Here is a 7,500-nt window from a genome sequence, read left to right as displayed (position 1 = left end):
TGATCTCTGGCACATCGGAAGAGATGTTTTAAAAGGGTATAAATGCAGAAGGAACGGCAGGCGGACCGCCAACACCCCCCCCTGCCAAAACCCCCACCAGCCTGTTAACGACTCTAAGACAGCCTAATTGGATTTGGTCTTTAGCAAGCTCAACTAAGACGTCTGAGAGGCCTGCGGTTAGAGCACAACACACACACACACACACACACACAAACACACACTTCCAAGCGACTGTCACGAAATTCGCTCTTCCAAACACGCATGCCGCCCGTTCTGTCCGCCTCCCCTCCTGCTCTAAGCCCCGCCCAGCCCCGCCCCCTGACCTTGCCCTGGGGTTACCTGGCTGATGTTGTGGCAACACCCCCCCACCATCCCCACCTCCAGCTCCTCTAGTACTGTTGAGTCTGGGGCTGCAGATGGAGCCGGACACTCCACACTCACAAACGCATGCACACACACACACACACACACACACACACACACACACACACACACACACACACACACGCGAACACTCACAAACACACAAAGGGTGATTTGACCTTCATCTCTAAGGGGATCAGCTTCTCTAAGGCTCTCAGGCCTCAAACACAGACAATCTGCATGGCTTTACTACACTCAGGATCCACAGGAGCGCTTCACACCACTCTGCCATTCCCTACTCTACTGTACTCTACTCTACTGTACTGTACTGTACTGTACTGTACTCTACTCTACTCTACTCTACTCTGCTCTGCTCTGCTCTGCTCTGCTCTACTCTGCTCTGCTCTACTCTACTCTACTCTACCCTACTCTACTCTACTCTACTCTACTCTACTCTACTCTACTCTACTCTACCCTACTTTACTCTACTGTACTCTACTCTTCTCTTCTCTTCTCTACTCTACTTTACCCTACTCTGCTCTACTCTACTCTACTCTACTCTACTCTACTCTACTCTACTCTACTCTACCCTACTTTACTCTACTGTACTCTACTCTACTTTACCCTACTCTGCTCTGCTCTGCTCTGCTCTGCTCTACTCTACTCTACTCTACTCTACTCTGCTCTGCTCTACTCTACTCTACTCTATTCTACTCTACACTACTCTACTCTGCTCTGCTCTGCTCTGCTCTACTCTACACTACTCTACTCTACTCTACACTACCCTACCCTACTCTACTCTACTCTACTCTACACTACTCTACTCTACTCTACTCTGCTCTACTCTACTCTACTCTACTCTACTCTACTCTACTCTACTCTACTCTACTCTGTTCTACTCTACTCTACTCTACTGTACTGTACTGTACTCTACTCTACTCTACCCTACCCTACCCTACCCTACTCTACTCTACTCTACTCTATTTTATTCTATTCTATTCTATTCTACTCTTCTCTTCTCTTCTCTTCTCTTCTCTTCTCTTCTCTTCTCTTCTCTTCTCTTCTCTTCTCTTCTCTTCTCTTCTCTTCTCTTCTCTACTCTACTCTACTCTACTCTACTCTACTCTGCGCATACAGGACACTACTCCTCTACTCGGTGGCTTCTTTGCCTCGTGTGACAACCAGTCTCCTCCCTAGTTAACCACTCAGCCAGTCTCCTCCCTAGTTAACCACTCAGCCAGTCTCCTCCCTAGTTAACCAGCCAGTCTCCTCCCTAGTTAACCACTCAGCCAGTCTCCTCCCTAGTTAACCACTCAGCCAGTCTCCTCCCTAGTTAACCACTCAGCCAGTCTCCTCCCTAGTTAACCACTCAGCCAGTCTCCTCCCTAGTTAACCACTCAGCCAGTCTCCTCCCTAGTTAACCACTCAGCCAGTCTCCTCCCTAGTTAACCACTCAGCCAGTCTCCTCCCTAGTTAACCAGCCAGTCTCCTCCCTAGTTAACCACTCAGCCAGTCTCCTCCCTAGTTAACCACTCAGCCAGTCTCCTCCCTAGTTAACCACTCAGCCAGTCTCCTCCCTAGTTAACCACTCAGCCAGTCTCCTCCCTAGTTAACCAGCCAGTCTCCTCCCTAGTTAACCACTCAGCCAATCTCCTCTCTAGTTAACCACTCAGCCAGTCTCCTCCCTAGTTAACCACTCAGCCAGTCTCCTCCCTAGTTAACCACTCAGCCAGTCTCCTCCCTAGTTAACCACTCAGCCAGTCTCCTCCCTAGTTAACCAGCCAGTCTCCTCCCTAGTTAACCACTCAGCCAGTCTCCTCCCTAGTTAACCACTCAGCCAGTCTCCTCCCTAGTTAACCAGCCAGTCTCCTCCCTAGTTAACCAGCCAGTCTCCTCCCTAGTTAACCACTCAGCCAGTCTCCTCCCTAGTTAACCACTCAGCCAAACTGACAAAGTGGCTCCAGCCGCAGCAAGCTGCTACATGGTTAGAGAGACAGACAGCTGCCAGTTCTCTCTCTCTCTCTCTCTCTCTCTTCTCTCTCTCTCTCTCACCCTTTGTCTCTCTTTCTTTGTCATTTCTATTCCTTACCTCCGATTCCTTCTCTCTCTCTCTCTCTCTCTCTCTCTCTCTCTCTCTGTCCATCCCTCCGTTCCTCCATCCCTCCCCGGGCTGCTGCGTCTCGTGTCTGTGCCCGCGTTCGGGTGCCGAGGCCAGGCCAGCGATAGCGTCCGTCTCTGGCCGGTGCCCACTGCCCAGGCGGTCCGGCCGGCAGGCACGCGTGCACGCTGGTGCAGTCTGGAGCGCGCAGGCGGCGTGTGTGTGTGTGTGTGTGTGTGCGCGCGCGTGTGTGTGTGTGTGCTGGAACGTGGAAGGGCCTCGGTCCCAGGGTACCCATGACAAGCCCATCTTTAAGCCATCTGCAAACCAGAGCGGCTCCGGCCAAAGCATTAAATTAAATCCCTGTTCGGGCTGATTAACGAATGGCTGTTTAGTTTAGAACACCCCCTCCATCTAAAAAAAACCGATCTGGTACAATGGGTGAGTGGGAAGACGGAGGTGTGAGTGTTCTACAGGTCTCCGGAGACACGCCCAGGTTCTAAATGAACGAGATGGAGGTTTTCTGAATAGCTCTGTAGATGAAGTGATTTGGAACCATACTTTGGTAATGCGTAGTAGCTCTTTAGGCCTTTGTGTCTGTCTGTCTGTCTGTCTGTCTGTCAGCCGGTCTCTCTCTCTCTGCTGTCTGTCCTTTTGTCTCTCTATCTGTCTGTCTGTCTCTCTTGCTGTCTACCTGTCTGCCCATCTGTCTGTCTATTGTCTGTCCCTTTCTCTCCCTCTGTTTCTCTCTCTCTCTCTCTCTCTCTCTACCTCTGTTTCTTTGTCTTTCTCTCCCTCCCTCTCTCTCTCTATCTACCTGCCCATCTCTCTTTCTCTTTCTCTCTCTCACTCTCTCTCTCACTCTCTCTCTACCTGCCCCTCTCTCTTTCTCTCTCTCTCTCTCACTCTCTCTCTCACTCTCTCTCACTCTCTATCTACCTGCCCATCTCTCTTTCTCTCACTCTCTCTCTCTCTCTCTCTCTTTCTCTCTCTCTCTCTCTCTCTCTCTCTCTCTCTCTCTCTCTCTCTCACACTCTCTCTCTCTACCTGTCTGTCTCTATCTGTAGTCCGGTCCAAGTCCCAGGCTGCTCCCGTCACCACCTGCCCATATCTGCCTCCTCACAAATGAACATTTCAATCTGGACCAGTAATGTGCTGCCATGCAGTATGCTGCTTTTAATTGTCCAATTGGAACGGTTGCGTGTCACAGCTGAGGCAGGCTGGGTGACCCAAACCCCACTTTCGACTGTCTAAGTCGTTTATCTCTCACCGCAATCTGAAGTTGGACCTACAGGACGTCTCCGTGGTGCTGAAGACACGTTTGGTCTCCTGTCTCCGTTCAGCTCGCGCACGTGTGTGTGTGTGTGTGTCCTTCTGGTTTGTTCTCTTTGGTGTGTGTGTGTGTGTGTGTGTGGTTATTTTGGAGACGGGCTGTTCTCTCTGGCGTTCCAAACTAGAGACAGCTTACACTCAGCACAGCCCAGTCGATATGTACAGTCATTACCAGCCGAGCCAAGAGCTGATGGTTTGACAGAACCTGATTGGACTAGTCGAGACTTGGATCTCTCCCCATCTCTTCATCCATCTCTCTGTCCATGGCTATATCCTTCTGTTCCACCTCTGGCTGCCCCTCATGTAGGCATCTGCCTGGTCAGCCTGAGCTAGCTAGCTAAACGCTACCGCAGTCTCCAAAGTGTAGGCTAGCTACTGTAGCATTCTAGGCTAGCTACTGTAGCATTCTAGGCTAGCTACTGTAGCATTCTAGGTTAGCTACTGTAGCATTCTAGGCTAGCTACTGTAGCATTATCTCTGTTAACTTCTGGCTTGTACTCAGTCATACAAGTTGGAATAATTAAACAAATTAAGAAACTAATATCTACTTGCAGAAACTTTACGCAATTAATTATTGCATATAAATAATTTACTTTACCCCCCCACCCACCCCCCCAGTATGTGGTGTGTGTGTGTACAGTATGTGTGTGTGTGTGTGTGTGGGTGTGTACAGTATGTGTGTGTGTGTGTGTGTGTGTGTGTATGATCACAGCGGTAATTTATTTCTGTACCACCAACGTGTGATTTAAGGATCCTGTGACGGCCCTGTCTGCGCCGAGGGCATCTCCTGTCTGTTTGCCTGTCCCCACGGCAACCCGCCATCAGCTGCTACACCCCCCGCGCCCGACCCCCCCCCCCCCCCCTGCCGCCACTCCGGCAGAGACCCTTGTCTCCTCAAATTAACATGAACAGGTGTTTTTGTCTGACGTGCTAATTAAGAGAAGCTGCTGTCATTATGCTTGAAGTGGATGTTACAAATAGAACATGTTGTTTATTTAATGTTCCAGCGAAAAAAAGGTGCTCAGAGCTGTCACCGAGGCATGTGTCGGTGTGCAAGTCGGCGGTGGAGTGTGTGTGTGTGTTTATTTAATACAGTGTGTGTGTGTGTGTGAGTTGTGCAAAATGTGCGTCTGTGTGGGCCTGTCCATCTGTAGGAATGGCAGGCTAATTATGAGAGATTGAACAGCAGTAAGAATTAGTTAGTAGTTAGAATTAGTAAACATGATTCTTCTGCCTTGTCTCTCATTAGAAAGTAAATAATCAGCATGACTGGAACAGACTGGACCCGTGACCCTATACTGACCGCACCTCAAACTCAACCTGTATGGTCAAAGCACCACAGTTGTTCTGCTAGTGGGATTCACTTCTGTTAGCCAAGGCTGAGCTTCTACCGTTAGACCAAGAAACATTCAGACTCTCATGAGACTAAATGGGACTGTGTTTTGACCATACCCCGACTCCATAGTGACCATGTAGTGCTCCCTACCCCCCATCCACAGTGATATTGAAGCAATAACTCAATCGAGGGTTGTGGTATATGACCAATAGGCTATACTGTACCACGGGTTGTGCTGCCGCCATAGGCACAAGACGTTGAATGTTTCCATTTTTCTTGAGGAGAAACCGTAATGTAACCAACAGACGGTTACACAATGGAACTAACCTTTTTACGGGCAGTAGGCCTAATAACTAACATTTCACATAGAACGGCAATGAGGCATAGAACGGCAATGAGGCTTTGCCCGTGGTATATCGTGAATAAACAACGACTCTTAACCAATCAGATTGCGAGGTGGGAACTACCCGTTGTATAATGAGGTGTGGCTGAAGACGCTGTACTGTATTGGAAGCGGATGTGAGGCGTCCTCCAGTCTGTCGTCTCCTGGGTTGTAGCCAAACGTCCGCTCCACCGGTGTGGGTCTGATGTAGTGTGTTGTGTTGAGTTATGCTGCGCGGTGTCCAGCGGCCGGCAGCTGCACCAGACGTTCAGTCTGTTAATGCGCCGCCACGCCGGCTGCTTAGCAGATGATGTTGTTGGTCGCCTCTCGAGTGGGAAGGGGGGCTGCAGGTGTCTGCACCCCCCCAGCCCCCCACACACACACAGACCCCAGAGGGCGCCGCAGAGATGAGGGAGACAGGGAGAGAGGGAGAGGGAGGGAGAGAGGGAGACAGGGAGAGAGGGAGGGAGAGAGAGAGGCAGACAGGGAGAGAGGGAGGGAGACAGGGAGAGACGGAGAGAGAGAGAGAGGGAGAGAGGGAGGGAGAGAGAGAGACAGACAGGGAGAGAGGGAGGCAGAGAGGGAGAGAGGGAGAGAGAGAGACAGACAGGGAGAGAGGGAGGGAGACAGGGAGAGAGGGAGAGAGAGAGAGAGAGGGAGAGAGAGAGGGAGTGAGAGAGAGAGGGAGTGAGAGAGAAAGAAAGACAGGGAGAGAGGGAGAGAGAGAGAGGGAGAGAGGGAGGGAGAGAGGGAGGGAGAGAGAGAGACAGACAGGGAGAGAGGGAGGCAGAGTTTTCAATTGATTGTCTTTATTCGGTGATTCAAAACGAGCACACACACTCGTTAGATACACACATAGTGAAAAATCACAGGATTTAAAAGAACCCAACAGAGCCCTGAGGCTTATTACCATCATGGTCCTCTAGGGTAGAGAAAACACTGAACACAAGATACATCACAAGGGAAGATCAAAGAAAAACAAACAAACACATCAACAGGACAGCAAACAACGACAATACAATCAACATAGAAAGAGAGGGAGAGAGGTAGAGAGGGAGGCGAAGAGGGAGGGAAGGAGGGAGGGAGGTGGAGAGGTAGAGAGAGAGGTAGAGAGAGAGGTAGAGAGGTAGGTGGAGAGGTAGAGAGAGAGGTAGAGAGAGATGTGGAAAGGTAGAGAGAGAGGTAGAGAGGGAGAGAGGTAGAGAGAGATGTGGAGAGGTAGAGAGGGAGAGAGAGAGAGGGAGAGAGGTAGAGAGGGAGAGAGAGGTAGAGAGAGATGTGGAGAGGTAGAGAGAGAGAGGTAGAGAGGGAGAGAGGTAGAGAGAGAGAGAGGTAGAGAGAGAGAGAGAGAGGTAGAGAGAGAGAGAGAGAGAGAGAGAGAGAGAGGTACTGTAGAGAGAGAGAGGTAGAGAGAGGGAGGGGGAGAGGGAGAGAGAGATGGAGAGAGGGAGAGAGGTAGAGAGAGAGAGAGGTAGAGAGAGAGAGGTAGAGAGAGAGGTAGAGAGAGAGAGGTAGAGAGAGGGAGGGGGAGAGGTAGAGAGAGATGGAGAGAGGGAGAGAGGTAGAGAGAGAGAGAGGTAGAGAGAGAGAGGTAGAGAGAGAGGTAGAGAGAGAGAGGTAGAGAGAGGGAGGGGGAGAGGGAGAGAGAGAGAGGTAGAGAGAGAGAGACAGGCAGGCAGATGAGTTAATTGACAGACAGAGAGGGAGCAGATGAGCTCTGAGATTGTAAACATGTTGTTGTCATATTTATCCTAGTAATCATGCAGCCTGGATATTGGATGGATTTGTGTGTGCGTGTGCGTGTGTGTGTGTGTGTGTGTGTGTGTGTGTGTGTGTGTGTGTGATATTAGGATACGTGTGTGATATACTTGTGGGATTTTAGCACTTTCTATCACCTGCTAGTACTTAAGAGCCAGTATCGGCCAGTAGCAGTCCACGTCTACTGTAGTTATAGTACTGTATTCATCTGTATTCATCAAGTCCCTCCCT

At 50.3% G+C, this 7,500-nt stretch overlaps 1 protein-coding gene across 1 annotated transcript in view; it reads left to right on the top strand.

Moving 5' to 3' along the window:
* akt3a (v-akt murine thymoma viral oncogene homolog 3a) overlaps positions 1-7,500 on the top strand; it is a gene marked incomplete at both ends in the record, with an annotated part of 60,892 nt that overhangs the window by 36,358 nt on the left and 17,034 nt on the right. The gene's annotated exons all lie outside the window — the stretch shown is intronic.

Source organism: Borostomias antarcticus (genome assembly GCF_949987555.1).
Source record: "Borostomias antarcticus genome assembly, chromosome: 2".
Lineage (NCBI taxonomy): Eukaryota > Metazoa > Chordata > Actinopteri > Stomiiformes > Stomiidae > Borostomias > Borostomias antarcticus.
Note: the sequence above shows the minus strand (reverse complement) of the source record. Positions and strands in the feature narration are given on the sequence as shown.